At 43.3% G+C, this 21,105-nt stretch overlaps 1 protein-coding gene and 1 long non-coding RNA gene across 4 annotated transcripts in view; one reads left to right on the top strand and one right to left on the bottom strand.

Annotated features, from left to right (window-relative positions):
* LOC115657666 overlaps positions 1 to 15,002 on the top strand; it is a 39,858-nt gene extending 24,856 nt beyond the window's left edge. For 2 of the 3 annotated variants that reach the window (XR_004002025.1, XR_004002026.1), the window contains one exon: positions 3,914 to 4,478. This is a non-coding gene — a long non-coding RNA (uncharacterized LOC115657666). Of the gene's footprint in view, positions 1 to 3,913; positions 4,479 to 14,687 lie in introns of those variants that run through there. The other variant, XR_004002029.1, reaches the window with a different exon arrangement.
* Positions 1 to 21,105, bottom strand: part of LANCL3 (LanC like 3) — a 35,119-nt gene that overhangs the window by 12,536 nt on the left and 1,478 nt on the right. The window lies entirely within an intron of this gene.

The raw sequence follows: 21,105 nt of genomic DNA, 5'->3' as shown, positions 1-21,105 counted from the left end.
TAACCTGTTCTTAAAAACCTCCAATGACAGAGATTCCACAAACACCCTTGGAAGGCCATTCTAGAGCTTAACTATGGCCTGGTCCACACTAAGCAGTTAAATCGATTTTAACAGCGTTAAATCAATTTAACGCTGTACCTGTCCACACTACAATGCACTTTATATCGATTTAAAGAGCTCTTTAAATAGATTTCTGTACTCCTCCTCAACGAGAGGAGTAACGCTAAAATCGATATTAACATATCGATTTAGGGTTAGTGTGGCCGCAAATCGAAGTTGTTGGCCGGATAGTTATAGTGATAGCTACCCACAGTGCAACGCTCTGGAAATCGATGCTAGCCTCGGACCATGGACGCACACTGCCAAATTAATGAGCCTAGTGTGGCCGCGTGCAATCGATTTTATAGTATCTGTTTAATAAAACCAGCTTAAGTTAATTCAAAATTATGCTGTAGTGTAGACGTACCCTATGCTTATAGTTAGAAAGCTTTTCCTAATATTTCTAACCTAAATCTCTCTTAGTATAGATTAAGCAGATTTCATGTTGTCCTGCCTTCAGTAGACACAGAGTACTCTTAGTAACAGCCATTAACATATTTGAAGATTATCATCAGGTCCCCCCCTCCCCCCGTCTTCTTTTCTCAACACTAAATATGCCCAGGTTTTTTAATTTTTCCTCAGAGGTCAGGTTTTCTAAACCTCTTATTTTTGTTGCTCTCCTCCGGACTCTCTCCAATTTGTCCACATCTTTCTTAAACTGGCATGCCCAGAACTGTACAAAGTACTCCAGCCGAGGCCTCGCCAGTGCAGTGTAGAGCAAGATAATTACCTCCCTGGTCTAACATATGACATCCTGGTTAAAACATGCCAAAATTATGAAAGTCTTTTTCACAACTGCATCACACTGTTGACTCATATTCAATTTGTAATCCACTATAACCCCCAGATGAGGAGTAGTCAACAGGTGGACCGTGGGCCCAGTCTGGACTGCCAGATTCTTTTGAACAGAGCCCCAAATCTTTTAAATTTACTTTATTATTATTGTTGGGTTTTTTTTATTATTTTCTCTGGAGTCTGGGCCTTCATCATGAAATCTGGACTTTGACAAAAACTAATTGATTACCCCGCCCCAGATCCTTTTCAGTGGTATTACTGCCCAGCCATGTATTCCCCATTTTGTAGCTGCTCATTTGATTTCTTTTCTTCCTAAGTGAAGTACTTTGCACTTGGCATTACTGAATTTCATCTTGTTTATTTCAGACCAATTCTCCAATTTGTCGAGGTCATTTTGAATTCTAATCCTGTCCTCCAAAGAGCTTACAATCCCTCCCACCTTGGCATCATCTGCAAATTTCATAAGCATACTCTCCACTGCATTATCCAAGTCATTAATGAAAATATTGACTAGTACTGGACACAGAACTGACCTCTGCGGAGCCCATTGGATACGTCCTCCAAGTTCAACAGTAAACCATTGATAACTACTCTTAGTGTCAGTTAGCTTGTGTTAAAATCCCTAAACAATTTTTCTTTTGAAAAGAAATATGAATTAGGGCATGTCCCCAGATCCTCCATCACAGTGTCTTAAAAAAAAAAAAATGTCATTTAATCCTGGACCTCAAACACAACCATATGATCATTGCATGGTATTATTACAGGGCAGAATTAAGCATGCTTGGGTTACTTAATGTGCATTTCCATACCTTAACACACTTCAATTTCTTTTAAATTTAATCTCGGCTCACAATTGTCTGGGAAAATACATCTCTGTAATGTTTTTATCCTAAATTATTGATATATGCGCCCAACCTTAACTCTATCTTAATGTATTTTTTGAGGGGGGAATTACTGTAGTATTGCATTTTATTTGTGATTTTCCTTTGAGCCAGCAAAAAAATAGCCAGAAGCACCAATTGCAAATTGTTAGGAAGGATAAACTGTATACCAACTCCAACCAACTCCAAATCATCTGTGAGATGCTTTGATGGTGAAAAAAATAAGGCCAGTAGGGAAATGCTCTCGTAATCCATACAAATCCTTGTCTTTGAGGTAGTTGTAATTCTGGTAAACTGTTTTTCCCAGGCCACTTCAAAGGCTGTCACGTTTAATACATGTTGGTCATTCAGTAGGTGGCATTATTCCCTTTAAGGTAATAGCTGAAAGGCAGTAAGAAGCATTGCACTTCTGCAGGTGCTATTTTTCAGATTAGATTTATGCGGATATAAAAAGTTCTATAGGATATTTAATAACAGTAGATGTGTTAATCTTAATATCCTCACTACATTTCAATGCAGATCATTATAATCTGCCTGCCTACGTTTTCCTCGCAATTTCAGTTAAACAGGAAAGACTTTTTTTCTCTTCTGAAACATTGAGTAACGTTGCTGCATGCTGTTAAACAGCTACTGTTTTCTGGTGATGGATGAAGTGATCTCCCATAGCTCTTATTTTCTCAAATCACCCTTAAATACACCATTTAAGGACTTAACTATGCTTGGTCCATAGTCTCTTCATCTGTCTATTTTGTCAGTCCAGAGTACCTGTCTCCTTTCATGAAGACACCCCGTGTTTAGCAACAGGTTCCCAACTAATTTAAGCCAAGCATCTCATTCAGTAAATAAATAAAACCCTACTAAAAAACCCACCGGGAATTGTTTGGTCTATAATGACCATTCACCCCTTCTGGCTGTTTATTACCACATGGTAGAATTTCTCACCCTTTCAGGTTAGACACTCTTTATTCAAAGTCAAACATTTTCATGATTCCCTTATACAGTACCATATGAGTAAAAAAAAAAAAAAAAAAAAAAAAAAAAAGTATCAGGACGACGTTAAGCCTAGCTCATTTGTGTGTGTGTGTGCATGCACACATGCGCATGCATAGAGGTTGATAGAGAATACTTACCTTGAAGGGTAAGCATTCGTGAGGAGTGGGGGAAGAGAGATTTGCTTTGCTTAAGATTGTAATATACTTTTCAACCACTCATGACCTTTATGACTGCATTTGGGGGTTACGACTCTCCGCCTGAGAAACACTACTATATAGTACAGTGTATCATACCTGCTGCCTTAACACTGTAAGCGCCTAGGAATGAGAACCTTATTTGTTTTGTTACAACTATATTGTTGTACTGCATTGTGTACATTTATGACAAAAAGCACAACGTAAGTGCCAAGTATTATTATTTAATAGTTCTAGAACAGTGATTTTCAACCTCTGGTTCATGGGCCATCAGGTGTTGGCAGACTATGTCTAAGATTTTCAAAGAGGTCTGCACCTCATTTGAAATTTTTTAGGGGTCTGTAAATGAAAAAATGGTTGAAAACCACTGTTCTAGAATGTAACATTTGCATTTATTGTATTATACCAGAAGCCTTGTTTTATGCAGGTAAAAGTTACTGGCTATAGACTTAACAGATCAAATCTCTCCCTGATGTTACTCTAATAAAAGGATCTAAATGATTTCAACCATATATTTCTTGATCAAATCTCTCCCTGATGTTACTCTAATAAAAGGATCTAAATGATTTCAACCATATATTTCTTGAAATATTTTATAACAATGTCAAAAATAGTAATTGAAATTCATGCCGTACTATCAAAAGGCTTTGTTTTGAAATCTCATAATGAAGTATTCTGAACACCCAGCAGAGGGAGCCTTTGAAGCAGCTATGGCATGCACAATAGCTGTAAAATGAAGAACATTTCTGTATTAAGGAGGCCAACTGACTCCAGCATTAAGATGGGCTGGGGCTCAGCCCAGTAGTCTAATGACAGTGTGCTGCATTGCAGGACACCAAAATTCAGTTCTCAAGCCTTGTAAGCCCTGTCTCTTACTGCTGGGCCAGCAGCAGCTGTGAATGTTTCAAGAACCTTTTCAGGGAATGTACTGCTCACTCTTTTGTCTGGCAGGTGATCCCAAAACAGGAGCCTGAATGGAAAGAGTGTGAGATGTGGGCTCTCCAAGGAAACTAGAGGCCTCCTGTTTGGATTGGAAGGCTTCACGGTTACAAAGATGGCAAGGGCCTAATCCTCCACAATGTTACTTCCATTTGATTGGTATACAACTGTCGTACTGCAGTAGAAGTATTTTGCTATCTGCATCCCTTCCAAACAGTGGCAGCCACATCACATTTTTGACACCATTCCCTGAAGTACTGATTCTCAAGTGATACCGTCTAGAATGGCACTGCACTGTTGCTAATGCAGACTGGCTGATGCTTTAACATCACTAAGAAGAGAAAGGCAGAACACACAGACTGATGACAGAGAGAGAGGGAGAGGCAAAAAAACAAGAAAGCCAAGCAATAGCCCGTGAGCACAATATGAACCCGGAAAAATTTAGAGAAGGGGTTTCTGGGTCTGCTGGTTACAGAGGCTGAACGCTCAGATACTGCTCCTTTTGTTCTTGATTTCTCCTGTATTCAGAGAAGCAGAACTTTGTGCATTTCTTGTAAATAAACAAGATTGCATCAAAGAGAGTAACTGACTATCAATTTCTACTTCCATCTGGAAAATCCCCAGAGCCCCACAATTTGACTAGCTGCTTAGGTTGAAAAGAGGTAACATTACTTTTTTCTTAAAAAAGAAAATGTCAGATCCCTTTTTTCTTTTCTTCTGACTCACATCCCTTGCCTTGGCAACAATACAACAACAAGAGGGCCACTCTCTTTTATGAGACACTAATCCTGAATCCAATCTGAAACCACAGTTTATCCCTGGTGAGGGAACCAGATAATTGCTGAGGAAGACAGTGCAACTCTCTAATAACTGCTAGCATGCTATAACAGCATATCTCACTTGCCTGGGGCAAAGAGCACCAAAGTCACCAACTTCTGCACTCAAACTTTCCTCTTAAGGAAAAACAAAAAGTAAATGTTTGCAGCCCTAGGTCCTAGAAAAAGCCTTAAAAACATGAAAGGAGCATAACTAATGCCATGGCTACCAGGCAGTGAGAGCAGTGAGTTGGGTCTATAGGGATGGCCTCCATCCATTTACTCTGCATCAGAGTTCAACTTTACTTGCTCAAGGAAAAATTACAATCACCTTGCTCCAAACTCCCCTTACCCTGGATCATCCTAAGGGAGAGAGAACAAACATCAGTGGCTCCTCCAGCCTCCCCTCTTCTAGGCCTTTCTGTTCCTCACACAGTCCTCCACTTAAACAAAGGCCAGACCCAGAGTACTCTTGTTCTACTGCCCCGCAACTTCTTCCTGTGGCTGCCTGTAACCACCCAGCTCTAACAATGCACTTCCTAGGCCTAAAGAAGGGAACAGAAGGTCCCAGCAGCTCCAGCTTCCCTTCCTAACCAAGGGAAGCAGCAAAGCATAGCTCCCAGTTCTTCCAATGGGACTGGGAAACGATGCTGCAAATGGAGCAGCGCGGAGGAGGTGTGAGGTGCCTCTGGGCTGTGGAGTTGGCCTCCATCCCTCTGTTGCCCCTCAATGTTATAGGCTTTAATTAATAGAGCCATGTAGTCTCAGACTAACCATCTCCAAACACCATCCCTACCCAATGCTTTTCCTGCAGAAAATGCTACCGCAGAGCACTGATCAGCAATATAATCTAGAGCTTAATTTTAACTACATATAGTTGAGAATGCTCCCAAATTAAAATATTCTGGGATGGATGAAAGAACATGTCTAAAAAGAGCAAGTACGTAAGATTTGCAAATTAACAGACACACAGCTATAGCCTTGTGTAGCGAGGCAGTCACCCTGCTCCGGCCCTGAAAGGGTTAAAAGCCAGTCCTTGGAGAGGGCTGGGGCTGAGAGCCAATCAGACAAGACTGGGAGGCAGACAATCAGGACCAGGCTGGGCCCTATAAAAGGGCTGCAGGGCCAGAAGGCAGCCTCTCTCCAGTTTTGGAGAGAGGTGGACCTGGCTGCCTGAAGGAGAAAAAGGTACTTTCGACAGAGCAGTGCTGGAGAAGGGGCAGGCTGAGCTGTGGAGCTCAGGCCTGGCAGGAAGGCCTAAGGAGGTTCTGGAGCTACAGGGAAAGGCAGCAGGTCCAACCCCCTAGCCAATGATAAGTGGCCACTGCAGGCTGCAGTTTGCCCCTGAGTAAAGGGGCTAGACGAAGATTGGCAGTAGCCACTGAGAGAAGGTGGATATAGGAGGGTTCGGGCCAGAGACCCAGGCCCTTTAAATCACCACTGGAGCCCTTGGCGGCGTGGGCCAGGCAGTGCGGATGGGCTGGCTGAAGGACTCTGGTCCCCCAGCCCCGCCCCTTCCACCTGAGGCCCCACCCCTTCTGGGAGGTTGGTCAGGGGAGAGACAGAGCCAGCACCCAGGAAGAGTTCAATTTTATTTTCACCCCTGCTCAGCATCTCACAGGACCAGGTCCAATGAGATATAAATATATGACATTTGGTTATGTAGAGTATAAATGTTTTCAGAGAAATTGTCATACAAAGAAGCAGGTAAGCTTCTGTAAAGGAACTGCCCCGGACTGCTGACTATTTCACAAACACACACTTAAATTCAAAGGTACCACTAAATAAAGTATACGAGTAAAATTAGGCATTGGAAAATTCTGTTGTCAGCGAAAAGAGGAAATATAATATGTTTTATCATGTGTCCATGCATTTGATCTCTAAGGGATTTAACATAGAATTCTAGCCATCTATTAGACAAATGATAATGCTCTGAACATTCTTCCAAGATGACATTGGGTTGGGAAAAGCAAGAGGACAAAATATTGTGTACTCTTTTCATATGCCTGATTTGTAGCATACTTTTCATCTTTTCTGGACTCTTGTCTTTCATTTCTCTGGAGAGATGAGGAGAACAAGTGAACATATTAAACCTATGAGATAAGCAGCTCTTTATTTTTTTTTGTCATACTCAAGTACATAGGTGCTTGCACTAGGGGTGCTACTGCACCCCCTCGCTTTAAGTGGTTTCCATTATATACAGGGTTTACAGTGTGATTCAATGTCTCTCAGCACGCCCACTATACAAATTGTTCCAGCACCTCTGCTCAAGTACACCTACATTTTCCAACAACAAACAGGATGCTATTGTTAACTGCAAATGTGAAGAAAACAGCAACAGATCATATGCAAGCAGATGGTAAATTACCATGTGTGATGGGGCAAGGCCAGATGGCTATAGTAAAGTACTGAGGAACAGGTATGTTAGCCCTAGACTAAACAAACCTCTAGTACTGTGGTAACCAAATGGCAGTTGCTCCAGGTTAATCAAGGCACCTGGGGCCAATTAAGATCTTTCTAGAAGGCAGTGGAGATAGCTACTTTAATTAGAACACCTGTAGCCAATCAAGGCAGGCTAATCAGAGCACCTGAGTTTAAAAAGGAGCTCACTCCAGTCAGGCAGAAAGAAGCCAGAGGAGAAGGAGTGTGTGCGAGGAGCTGGGAGCAAGAGGCGCAAGGAGCTGAGAGTGAGAGAGTGTACTGCTGGAGGATTGAGGAGTACAAGCATTATCAGACACCAGGAGGAAGGTCCTGTGGTGAGGATAAAGAAGGTGTTTGGAGGCCATGGGGAAGTAGCCCAGGGGGCTGTAGTTTTCATGCAGCTGCTACAGGAGGCACTATAAACAGCTGCAATCCACAGGGCCCTGGGCTGGAACCCAGAGTAGAGGGCGGGCCCGGGTTCCCCCCCCCCGCCCAAGCCTCCCAAATCCTGATCAGACACAGGAGGAGCTGACCCAGACTGTGGGTTCCACAAGAGGGGAAGATCACTGAAGTGAGCAAATCTGCCAATAAGCGCAGAACCCACCAAGGTAGAGGAAGAACTTTGTCACAATATATGTTAAAATCCCACAGGGCATAGTGGGCAGAGGTTATACCAGGAACATGCAGCAGTGCCACATGAAAATTAAGGAGCTCAGGCAAGCCTACCAAAACAAAAAGGAGGCAAATGGTCACTCTGGGTCAGAGCCCTAGACATGCCGCTTCTATGATCAGCTGCATGCTAGTGGTAGGGTAGGACCCTATCACTACACCACCACTGTCCATGGACACCTGTAAGGTGGCAGCCACACACAACATGGAGCAGGACTTTGTGGATGAGGAAGAGGAGGAGGAGGAGAATGTGCACCAGGCAAGCGGAGAATCCGTTCTCCCCGGCAGCCAGGAACTTCTCACCCTGGAGCCAATACCCTCCCAGGGCAAATTGTTCCCGGACTCTGAAGGTGGAGAAGGCACTTCTTGTGAGTGCACATTTGTAACTACACTACAGAGGTTAAAAGCAATTGTGTTTAATGTTTGATTTGCCCTGAATAATTGGGATGCATTTGCGGCCAGTACAGCTACTGGAAACATCTGTTCACGTGTTTGGGGATGGAGCGGGAATCCTCCAGAGACATCTCCACGAAGCTTGCCTGGATGTACTCTGAAAGCCTTTGCAGAAGGTTTCTGGGGAGGGCTGTCTTACTTTATCCTCCATGGTAGGACACTTTACCACACCAAGCCAGTAGCAAGTAGTCTGGAATCACTGCAGCACAAAGCATGGCAGCAAATGGTCCTGGGTTTTGGTCGCATTCAAGCAACATTCGGCCTTTATCTTTCTGTGTCAGCCTCAGGAGAGTGATATCATTCATGGTCACCTGGTTGAAATAGGGGAATTTTTGTAAGGGAAGAGTAATCCCCTCTGTTTGGTCATTCCTGGCACATTAGACCCTAGTCATGCTGGGCTGTTTGCGCTTGGCTAAAAGGGATCATCCCAGAGAACAGCCACGTGCGTGTGTGCATGCGCTGCACATCCACCCCAAAACCATAGCCCCTCCTTTTAAATGGCAACTCCAACTGGCATTGGTTGCTATGGGAAAGAAGGGTGCTGCAGTTTGAAACCATGCCCACGTTATGAACGCAGAAGAAGCCAACTCCACGTACTCTTTGGCTTACCATGGCTGCCTGGAAACTGAATTCTGTTGCCCAGCCCTGTGTGATGTGTCACCATACCCACAGGTGCTCAATATAAAAGGCAAAATGCAACCTTGTACCTAAAACACATGTGCTGTCTGCTGTGAATTGATTGATTCACTGTGAAAGAGTCTCCCTTTTGTTCTCAGAAATGTATCTTCTTCAGTTCTGCTCTCTCTTTTCCCCACCTGCAGCTGCAAATGTTTCTGTGCTCCCTGTATCAACTCCATCCCTGAGGTGATCGCAAATTAGAAGGTGAAAAAAAAAACCACATTTGCGATGAAATGTTTTCAGAGCTCATGCAGTCCTCCCGCACAGCTGAATGCATGGAGGCATTAGGTGGCAGAGGCCAGGAAAGCATTCAGGGAGCATACAGGGGGAGATGCTGAAGCTAATGGGGGAGCAAACGGACATCATGAGGCATCTAATGGAGCTGCAGGAAAGGCAACTAGAGTTCAGAACCCCATGACATCCATTGTGTAACCGCCTGCCCTCCTCACCAAGTTCCATATCCTCCTCACCCAGACGCCCAAGGACATGGGGGGAGGCTCCGGGCACCCATCCACTCAACTCCAGGGGATGGCCCAAGCAACAGAAGGCTGTCATTTAAACAGCTTTGATTTGTAGTTGGCTTCAATAAGCAATGTGGCCTTGTCCTTCCCTCTTCCCCTAGCCCACCCAGGCTACCCTTTACTAGTCAGCGTTGTCAGTGATCTCAAGTTTTTTTTAATAAATAAAGAATGAATGGATTCAGAACAATAGGGACTTTATTTCCTATGCCAGCTGTGGTCGAAGGGGTGAGAGGGATTGGCTTACAGGGAACTACATTCACCAAAGGAGGCGGGTTTGCATCAAGGACAAACACACACAACTGTCACACTGTAGGCTGGTCAGTCATAAAACTGTTTTTCAAAGCTTCTCTGATGTGCAGCATGCCTCAGTGTGCTCTTCTAATGTCCCTGGTGTCTGGCTGTTCACAATCAGCTACCAGGTGATTTGCCTCAACTTCCCACCCCGCCATAAACTTCTCCCCCTTACTTTCACAGATATTACGGAGCACACAGCAAGCAGCAATAACAATGGGAATATTGTTTTCGCTGAGGTCTAACCTACTCAGCAAACTGCACCAGTGCCCTTTTAAACATCCAAATGCACATTCTACCACCATTCTGCATTTGCTCAGCCTATGGCTGAACTGCTCCTTACTGCTGTCCAGGCCGCCTGTGTATGGATTCATTAGCCATGGAAGCAAGGGGTAGGCTGGGTCCCCAAGGATAACTATCGGCATTTCAACATCCCCAACGGTAATTTTCTGGTCTGTGAAGAAAGTCCCTCCTTGCAGCTTTTCGAACAGCCCAGAGTTCTGAAAGATGTGAGAGTCATGCACTTTGTTGATGTTGGTGAAACGGCCCTTGTGATCCACAAGTGCTTGCAACACCATTGAGAAGTACCCCTTGTGGTTTATGTACTGTTTGGCAAGGTGGGCAGGTGTCAAGACAGGGATATGCATTCCGTTTATTGGCCCACCACAGTTAGGGAACCCCATTGCAGCAAAGCCATCCACTATGATCTGCACATTTCCAAGAGTCACTACCCTCATTAGCAGAAGGTTAGCGATTATCTTGGCTACTTGGATCACATCAGCCCCCATGGTAGAGTTGCCCACTCTGAACTGATTCCCAATTGACCAATAGCAGTCAGGCGTTGCAAGCTTCCAAAGGGCTATTGCCACTTGCTTCTCAACTGTCAAGGCTGGTCTCATCTTGGTATTCCTGTGCTTCAGGGTCAGGGAAAGCAACTCACGAAGTTCCATGAAAGTGGCCTTATGCATGCGAAATTTTTGCAGCCACTGGGAATCATCCCATACCTGCAACACTATGCAGTCTCACCAGTCTGTGCTTGTTTGTCGGGTCCAGAATTGGCATTCCACTGTATCAACATGCCCCAATGCCGCCATGATATCCCAATTGCCACATCCTGTGCTTTCAGGAACATCCGTGTCCATGTCCTCCTCAAAATCTTCCTCGTGTTGGCGGCTCCTAGCCAGGCTCTGCATATAGCACAGGATAATGCGCAAGGTGTTTACAATGCTCACAAAAGCAGTGTGCAGCTGAGCGGGCTCCATGCTTGCCATGCTATGGCATCTGCACGGATAACCCAAGAAAAAAGGTGCAGAACGATTGTTTGCCATTGCTTTCAAGGAGGGAGGGGAGACTGATGACATGTACCCAAAACCACCCACGACAATGTTTTTGCCCCATCAGGCATTGGGAGCTTAATCCAGAATTCCAATAGGCAGCGGGGACTGTGGGATAGCTACCCACAGTTCACCACTCCGTGAGTCGATGCTAGCCACAGTATTGAGGACGCACTCCATCGACCTAATGCACTTAGTGGGGACACACATGATCGACTGTATAAAATTGGTTGCTAAAGACTGACTTCTATAAAATCGACCTAATTTCATAGTGAAGACATGCTCTAAGTAACGGGGGTTAGGAAGAAGCTTTCCTTATGGGTAATACATTCTATGGCCTGGTCTACACTAGGGGGCGGGGTTGATGTAAGACATGCAACTTCAGCTACATGAATAGCATAGCTGAAGTCAAAGTATCTTATTTTGACTTACCACCCGTCCTCACGGCGCGGGATTGATGGCCGCGGCTGCCCCTGTTGACTACGCTACTGCCGCTCACTCTGGTGGAGTTCTGGAGTCAACAGGAGTGCGTTCGGGAATCGATATATCGCATCTAGATGAGATGCGATATATCGATCCCCGATAAACCGATCGCTACCCGTCAATCCAGCGAGTAGTGCAGACATACCCTATGACAGCCTTCTGCAGAGTTTCTTGCACCTTCCTCTGAAGCATCTGGCCACACTGTCAGAGAAAGGATACTGGACTAGAAGGACCAATAGTCTAATCTATTATGGCAATGTCGGTGTTCCTATGAGTCATATAGAGTGTGATCATTATCTCTGTACTGCATGACATATCTTTATATGTAGCCCAAAATAGCATTGGCCTTCTTGATGCCATATTGCACCGCAAAGCTCATGCCCATTGGCCTGATTCTCCACAACCTTGCACCTACTATAATTATTCACTCCTACCCAGACTGAGTGCAAAGCACCTATGAAACATCAGCACTAGTATAACAGAGCGTACATTTCGGTAGATACACTTTTATACCTACCTGGCACAGCTGCAAGTGACTACACAAGGTATAAGGCACCGGCAAATGAGGTTCCAATATGTATTCAGAAGGGCTTTTCCAGCATTGCTTGGACATAGGTTTTGCCCTTAATCTGCAACACAGAGTGTGTATTTTCCCCCAGATATAATCAGTATGCACTTTTCAAAATTGAATCTTATTTTATCTCTATTTTTAATCTCTTCCAATCTCATTGTACTTTTTCCTCTGTCCTTATGGGTATTTGTTGTTTGTCTCAGCTTAGACTCCAATGCAAGTCTCATCCTGCTTACTGCCTCTTCTTGATCACTAATATGATGACAAATAAGACCAGACCCAACATCAATCTACAGGAACTCATTAGATATCATCCCTCAACTTTACATATTACATTTATCATTACTTTTGCATATGGTCTTTCAGCCAGATTCCAATCCACATGACAATGCTCACGTCCAAATCACCTTGGATTCAGTTTTCAGGGAAGATTAGATTTTAATAAAGCTTTTGCTGCCGTGTCAAATCTAAATAGAGTACATCTACTGCTTTTCCATCAGTTACCAATTCCGTTAACAAAAAGTGAAAGTTTGTCTTGCAATATTTATGTATCTATGTAAGTCATGCTGCTTTATATTCACAGTTCTATTATTCTTTACATATTTACGGAAAGAATGACATCTAGCAGTATGTCTAAGTAGTCCCTGATGAGGAAGAGGATACTCCCAAAAACAATCTGGTTAAATGAGGTAAACCACAAAATAAACTCATTCAAAAGGAAAGTGAATCATTTTCAGGTGGTATCAGCAACACCAAGCAAAAACAATAGAAGAGAACTCCATATTGGCACTATGCCATTTTAATTTTGCTTGCTGATTTGCAATTTGTGCCATGCAAATAAGCAATTGAGTAGAAATACCATCCGAAGCTAGGAAAGAATGCTGATAGTGTAGACAAGGAAGATCAGATGAAGGTTATACGGTCCTCTAAATCATGTGAATTTTAGGCTACTCTTTCACTCTAAACCGTAGTAGAGATTTTGACCTGATGCCATAGCTAAGCTTTTCCTACTGACACAAAGATAATTCTGAAACATAACAGAGCAACAAGAAAGAGTCTCCTGTGGCAAGAAGAGCCAGTTGCTATTGCCTACAACTATGCCCATTAATCTAAATATAATTCAAGTCAATCTCAAATAAAGACAATTCAGAGATCATTTATGGTTTGATACTACCATGCTTCAAGGACAAAATTAGGCTCAGGGATTCAATTGAGGAAGAAGAGTGGGTGACACCTTTTAAAACGTAGTTAATATAGAGTAGGAAAACAAACTGGAAGGGTGGTTTCTCCTTGTTAAATGTTTGAACCTTGCATCCAGACAAGGTGAAAGCCTTGTAATTCTTCTCTTTTTGCAATTCACTGTCAGTTGTTGGGGCACAGAAGCCAAGTACACCTTGGGAAAATGAGACTGCTGTGTCAGAAGGTCTGACTCAGGTTTCCATAAATAAACCTCTCATATTTTACAAGGAAAAAAAAAGTACCATAGACTCAGACTCATAGACTCATAGACTCTAGGACTGGAAGGGACCTCGAGAGGTCATCGAGTCCAGTCCCCTGCCCTCATGGCAGGACCAAACAAGCCCAAACCAACCCCAAAACAAGCCACAGCACCACCAGCACTAATACATAATAACCCACTGCATTTACAGATGACCTGTCATCTCAGAATCCAAAAGTGCTATCATCTCTGCCTTCTGATTGCATGGTACCAATTGTCCTAGTAGCGCTAAATTCTCTGCTCCACCTCCAGTAGGTTTGTAGTTGGGAGGAAGATGGCTTTTCCAGCCACTTATTAACATGATGATGACATTTGTGTTTTCTGAGTCACTCCATGTGAGCCAAACTACAACTATTCATTGAAGACATTTCCATTATGACTCTTCTAAACATTCCAGCGCCTACATATTAATGTTTTAATGCCCTCTGAAGCCTGTGCTCTATAGGAAAAAAATCACAATTTCAGATCAGGCCTGAATATCTGCTCCATTGGCTCAGTCCTAAAGCATGCCAAGTAGATCTGTTTAAAAGTTTTCCATCAACGTTTCTTTTTTATTAAAAGTGGCCCTTTTTCCACAAGGAAAATTGCCATTTAATTCTAAATTATCTGTTTTTGGTAAAATTCTTCTCTTGTTGACAAAACAAAAACCGTTACTTGAAAATTTTTTGTAAAAAACTAAAAAAACCCACACACATCTGAATATTTTCCACAAAGTTGCAAACCACATGACAATATTTCTTTCACAGTTTCTCAGAGAATATTTACCATTTTCTTATCAGTTGTGATGCTCAGCAAAGTGGCGCCAGTCCAGAAAAGCACTTGAGCACTGCTGAACTTGTGAGCAGTCCCATTTTCTGTACCCCTTGCCGGCCATGTGAAATGTATTAAGCTCGTAGGTTTTCACTTTGCAGCACAAGGTGCACACACAGCACAAAGGAAAAGAAGCAAACCACAGAAAACATTAGCATGGCTGCTCAGCAACATTGTTTTTTTACACACTGCCTTTTGCCAAGTGAAACTTACCAAAAAGTTTGGTCAATTTCAATTTGCAGGTCTGCTGCACAGTCACCACAGTGGACTGGAGCAATGCAAAGGAAAACCTTGACCAGGGAATGAGAAAGATTATCATAAATGGGAAGGAAGCAGAGGCGAGAGACTGATGAAGGAGAAAATGAGAGGTACAGTAAAAAACAAATGAAAAATGCATGAAGCACCTCCATGCCAGGCATGGTGAGGAAATGCAGACAAGAGGAAAATGGATTAATCAGAACCAGGAGGGAAATGCTGCTCCAGCCAGACAAGACAGACAGACATTAACAAATCACACAGAGACAAAGCAAAATGTGTTTTTCCCCCAGGACCACAAAGGAGAGGAAGAATAATTTATGAATAAAATAGAAAGAAGAGTATGTGTGTATAAATATACGTTAGTGTGTCTTGGCAGCACCTAGTCTCCAGTTACTGTCATTGTTTCCCCCTTCCCTGCATTTACCCTACACAGTTAGAATGTTAGATAGTTGTACAGTCTCCATAACCCTAGTTGTCCCTTTCTACCAATCACATGCAAGGGTTAGTGCTCAGAAAGAAAATTAAAAAAAAAAAGGTCTCCTCACTTTGTTTATCATCATACAACTTACAGTCCAACCCAAACAAAAGTCTTGCAGCCCTCCTCAAGACTCCACAGTTTTAGTTCCTTTGGCCCTTCCAAGTGCACTGAGGGAAGAACCCTGGGATTTTCCTCTCCTCTTGTATCAGAGGCTACAGCCCTGAAGCAGGGCCTGGGTCTGTTGTCCTTGTAGTTTTCTCTTCTTAGTTTCTCAGGTAAAACCCTTCACAGACTCCATTCCCACCAGGCTGCTACCTAAACTACTGAGGCGAGCTACCAGACAAGTCTCATCTGTCCCAAAGTGAGCAACAGCCTGTCTCTTCAATACACCCTCCTCCCAGGCTTGAATGTGGTTCACATGGTCCTTCCCAGTCAAATCCCAAGGGACAAAACTCATCACAGGTGGGATCCTGCACCTTCACTCCTCTTAAAAGCCCATTTCACCCTGTGACAATGCCGCTTTTATTGCAAATAATTCATGTGCTGATTTCTTGTGTACTACAACTAATAAACATAGAGGAGAAGATTTGAGGGAGGAAGGGAATAGACTAGGAGATTTGGAGAAAGGAGGATAAGGCTATGTCTACACTTAAAGTGCTACAGTAGCTGCGTCACTGTAGTGCTTCACCGCAGACAGTACCTATGTCAATGAGAGGGGTTCTCCCATTGGCGTAGGTAATCCACTGCCTCGAGAAGCAGTAGCTAGGTCGACGGAAGAATTCTTCCATTGACCTAGCACTGTCTATGCTGGGAGTTAGGTCAGTATAGCTACATCTTTCAGGGGAGTGGCCTTTTCACACCCTTAAGAGGTGTAGTTATACAGATGTAAGTTTCTAGTGTAGACCAGGCCTAAGAGAATCAGATGTGTTTGGGAAGTTGGAGGAGTGGAATTTTGAGGCGAGAGAGAACAAACACTATTAGCATGGAAGGATTCTGGAAGGAGATATGAGAAACAGGGTTTGGAGAGAGGGAAAAAAGAAAAAAGTAGAGTACACTTGAAAAAGGAGAAGAGATTGGAGGAATTTGGGAAGGGGCACCAGGGAAAGTGAGGAGGGAATGAAGAGCTTGGAGGTGAGAAGGAGAGAGTGAGATGAGTTTGCAGAAAGGGTTCGTAGACACGAGGAAGGGTGTGAGTGCGGCTTAGAGAGTCTAATATAGTGTAATCTACCCCTTCTTTTGGCCCTCCTTGGAGTTCAAGTCAAACTAACTTAGAATCTTTTAGACTCTGGGGAAGAAATTAAGAGGTCACATGTAATGGATGTATGTTAAGAGTCTAAATTCATCAACCAAAAGGCAGGGCTGCCCAGAGGATTCAGCGCGCCTGGGGCAAAGCTATTTCGGGGGCCCCTTCCATAAAAAAAATTGCAATACTATACAATACTATATTCTGGTGGGGGCCCCTGCAGGGCTCAGGGCAAACTGCCCCACTTGCTCCTTCTCCGCGGGCAGCCCTGGGAAAAATAAAACTTCCGCATCTCGGCACAAGCCCAGTTTTGAGAAAACTTCTTTACAAGGTACCACTGGTTCTCAGCATCAGCTAGTGCTAAAAGGCACTAAAGCTCATTAAAAGGGTTGGACAAATATTTTCTGTCAAAATTTTTTGGATCAAAAACTAGGGGTTTTTAAAAAGCAGAAAAAAAATCATGGACAATGTCTGCTTTCCTTCAAAATTTGTTGTGGTTTTTTTAATTGAAAAGCTGAAATGTGTCTGCCAAAACCTGAATATGGTTTGAGATTTCAGAAGTGTTTGGCCAAATATTTGCTGCTTGCTGGGTTTGATTGTTTTAAGAAAAAAAAATTCTGCTTAAAAAAAAAAGTCCAAAACTTTTGAACCACCTCAGCTTGTGACCAAAGGCCTGAGCCCATCCAGTCAGAGATTTTTCCAGGTTTCTGATACTCTGCTGGCTTCCTTGACTCATATCTTTCCCCATAACTTTGGGTTCATTTAGATTAGAACATAAGAACGGCCATACTGGGTCAGACCAAAGGTCAATGCAGCCCAGTAGCCTGTCTACCGACAATGGCCAATGACAAGTGCTCCAGAGGGAGTGAACCTAACAGGTAATGATCAAGTGATGTTTCTCCTGCCATCCATCTCCACCCTCGGACAAACAGAGGCTAGGGACACCATTCCTTACCCATCCTGGCTAATAACCACTAATGGACTTAACCTCCATGCATTTATCTGTTTCCTGAGCTCCGGCCGAGCAGGAGGGAGCTCAGGCCCCACTGGAGCTCACAGCCCTGCCCTCTTACCACGTGTCTCTGAGCGGGAAGAAGCTCAGGCCCCAGCGGAGCCACGCTGCAGCGCTGTTCAGGGACGCTCCTGGATGTGCTGAGGCTCCGGGAAAGGGGAGGAGGTGGGGTCAGGCTGGGACCGGGGAGGGAGCCTCAGCCATTCTCGTGGGGGCCCCTGTGGAGCCCGGGACCTGGAACTAAAACTTGTACAAAATGGGCAGCCTGTTACAGAGATGGGGTCACCCTCTCTCTATGCAAATACTTATCTGACTCTGAGACCAAGAAGGACTGACCTTACAAAAGGGGTTTGAAGGACTTTGAAACCTACCAGGGTTTTCATGTGGAAAATGACACCTGGAAAGGCACTTGCATATAAGCTGTTTATTGTTTTCAAGATATGTTTTCTTTGGCGTGCTTTTGTTTGAAATAAAATACTTTGCTTTATGAAAGTTGGTTGGTTAACCCTGGCGTAGCCCCTGGGAAAGAAGAGGACAGTGAGTGCTGAACTAAACACGGTGAATGGCAGGAGCAACTGCAGCCAGGGACCGCTAGTTCCCATACCGAGAAAGGTCTCAGGCCTTCAGTCATCATTTAAGTGGGGAGTCCATAGGCAAGCCTTGAAGGGGCAGTGCTTAATTTGTGCCAGGGCTGAGCCTCAGCACCTCTAAGCTTGGCAGTTCATAGCCCCAGCACCTCTGCGCTTGCTGCATCAGTTATGAATGTAAAAAAATTGCTTGAGCCCCAGTAACTCTTTCATTGCAAATTAAGCACTGTGAAGAAGTAGAGGTGCAGTTACCTTAGGAACTGTGACAGGAAGCATTACAAAAAAGATGTATTCAAAAGAAGAAATAACTGGAAAAAAACCTCCCTAGGTACAGTGAAAATACCAAGGATAAAGGACCCTATAGCATCTGTATTTTATAAAAATATAATGAGCACAAATGACACCTATTCACTATCAGGACAATATTTCACCTTCCTCTATGTGTGAAGCTTCAGTTGCAATTTAATGGAACCTAATAAAGACCCAAGAGAATATGTATCTTATTATTCCTAATGAACAGTATCACCATACAACAAGGGCTAGATCCTGCAAAATCTCACTCATGTAAGCAATCCCTACTTGAGCAAGTAGTTCCACTGAAGTCACTGGGACAATTTGCATACAGTCGTAAACACCTCCTAACCAGCAGCAAGGAAATGTCTCTTCTTTTCATGAGCTCAAGGGTAGTCAATTGAATTCACCTTGTTGAGCAGGCAGCAAATCCTCTGCAAACCAATTGGAATTTTAAGGCTCCGCGAGTGTAAGTGAGGCTTAGCAGAATCAGGGCTCAGTATCTAAGCTAAATTTGTACTAAGATAAAGGGGAAAAACTCTATACATTGAAAAATGTAACCAGAAAGCATTTCTCCAAGGCTGATCAATTTCTAAGACTCCCAGTGATAGTTTAATTTAATCCTGGAAAGAGCAACAACATGGCATTGAGATCAATGGCCCCAATTCAATGTAAGGGATGAATTTCACTTTGTGTATCAATGTTTACTCTGCAGCCTCAAGAAAATAAACTTGAGAAATAAGAAAACATTCTGCAACAAGTCAACAGTGAGATTGCGCATAATCAAATTATCAGAGGTACTATTTTGTAGTGTTTAGAGCAAGGACACATTGTTTCTATTTCTGAATACCACTGACTCACTGTGTGACCTTGGGTAACAAGTGACATGTAACTGCTCTGTGCCTCAGTTTCCTCATTTGTAAAATACTACAGGATCTGGCTGGCCCTAGGATGTCCTTGCTAAAATATTCTTTGGCAGGATGGAAACTTTGATTAGCAGACATAAATTATATCAGCATAGGTATACACTGCAGGCTAAGGTTACTTTACTTATTTTAAAGGTTGGCTTTAGTTATTTTACTTCTTTTTTTCCCCTTTCAACATTAGTGAAAAATTAGGACTCAGTATTGGGATAAGTAAAATTATAATGTAGGAGGAAGCACAGTTTAGTGGTAAAAGCACAGACAGTGAGATCTGGATTCTATTCCCAGTTCTGTCACACACGCGCTCCATGGCTTTTAGCATGTGAGTATCTCTGTTAGACCCATCTGTTAAATGGAGACCACAATGTATACATGCTTCAGTGGGCTCTTGTGAGGCTTCACTCCATAGGACCAGGCAGACTGAGCTTGGACTTTCAGCAAGTGCTGTTCATCTCCTTGCATTACCCCACGCAAGAGCCCAGCACAATTGCAGTCAACAGACTCAGGAGAGGATAGGGACTGCTCCCTCCTTGCACTCTAAGAGCACAAGTCAGATCAAAGGGAACAATAAGTGCAGGAGCCCCGTTCATTGCTCCACACCGTACAGAACAGCTGACCCATCACAAAGATAGAAGAAACCCTATACCATCACAAGCATGTGTATTAGCAGCGTGCACATTCCCATTGTGCACCTTGACACTCCAGAATGGCTTGTACCTTTCTGAGGCACAGTCCCTCCTGGGTTCCCTCAGAATGGTACTGCCCTGTGCTGCACCCAGTACTATGCTGTGCATACAAAACACGCTTTGGCCCCTCTATATGGAATCCTCAGATGGAAGATGCTATAGAAGTGTACAATATTATTGTTGTTAAATGTTGATTTATAAGCTGTTCAAGAACAAAAAATAACATTTAAACATGTACAGTATACTACAGTAAGTGTCTCTTAATGTAAAAATTTTCAACCAAAAAGTTCAATTGGCTTAACATTCTTGTTGCCTTTAATGGCTGCTTAATTATGCTGATATCCCTTGAATCCTCCATTGTATGAATTTCCTTGAACTGCCACTGCAGTGATTGGTATAGAATAAGGCAGAATTGCTCATGTTTATATTTTATTTCGCAGTAGTTGTTTCCTCTCCAAGGAGAAAAAAGTCAGAGCATAAGAACTTGCAAATGAGTGCTTCATAGAAAAAGAAAAACAAAAAAACAAAAATCAGACTGGAAAAAGAATTTAACAAATATCTGTTTAGCTACAACACTGACTACTCTCTGACAAGCTTTATTGCAAGTGGGAATTATTATTATTATTTATTCAGTGGCAGCTGTGTGTGCTCAGCAGTGGTCAGAATAAAGTCCAAAGCCCACCAAATTGTCATGACCTTTTACACCAGCAGAGGATCTGCCATGAGGTAAAATGCTATTTCTATTCAAGTCAATGGCAAAGACATTGACAATTTCAAAACAAACAAACAAACACAAAAAAAAAACTCATCTCCCATTTTGGCACCAAAATAAATTGCCAGCATTTGCAAATTGGATTCTGAGCTCTTTGGAAAAGTCTCACAGTTGGAGCAGCTGAGCCTTTTCAATTCTGAGTGTTTTTGAAAAGCTGGCCCAGCCAATCCAAAGTACATCATTGCTAATTATCCTAACTATTATTATTCCATAACAATCAACATACTGTTTTAATATCTGCTTCATATTATGCACACCATCCCTGAGAAGCCCAAAGTAATTCCTGCAGTTCATTCAACACCCAGAAATTCCCCTCCCCTACAAATGATCAGGACCTGCGCTGTGAAGGCAGTGAGCTTTATTTGCCTTATGAGGAGAAAGCCCATATTCTACCTGCTTTGGTCCTCAGC

Source organism: Gopherus evgoodei, chromosome 1, assembly GCF_007399415.2.
Source record: "Gopherus evgoodei ecotype Sinaloan lineage chromosome 1, rGopEvg1_v1.p, whole genome shotgun sequence".
Lineage (NCBI taxonomy): Eukaryota > Metazoa > Chordata > Testudines > Testudinidae > Gopherus > Gopherus evgoodei.
The sequence above is the reverse complement of the archived record's forward strand: the minus strand, read 5'-3'. Positions and strand labels throughout refer to the sequence as shown.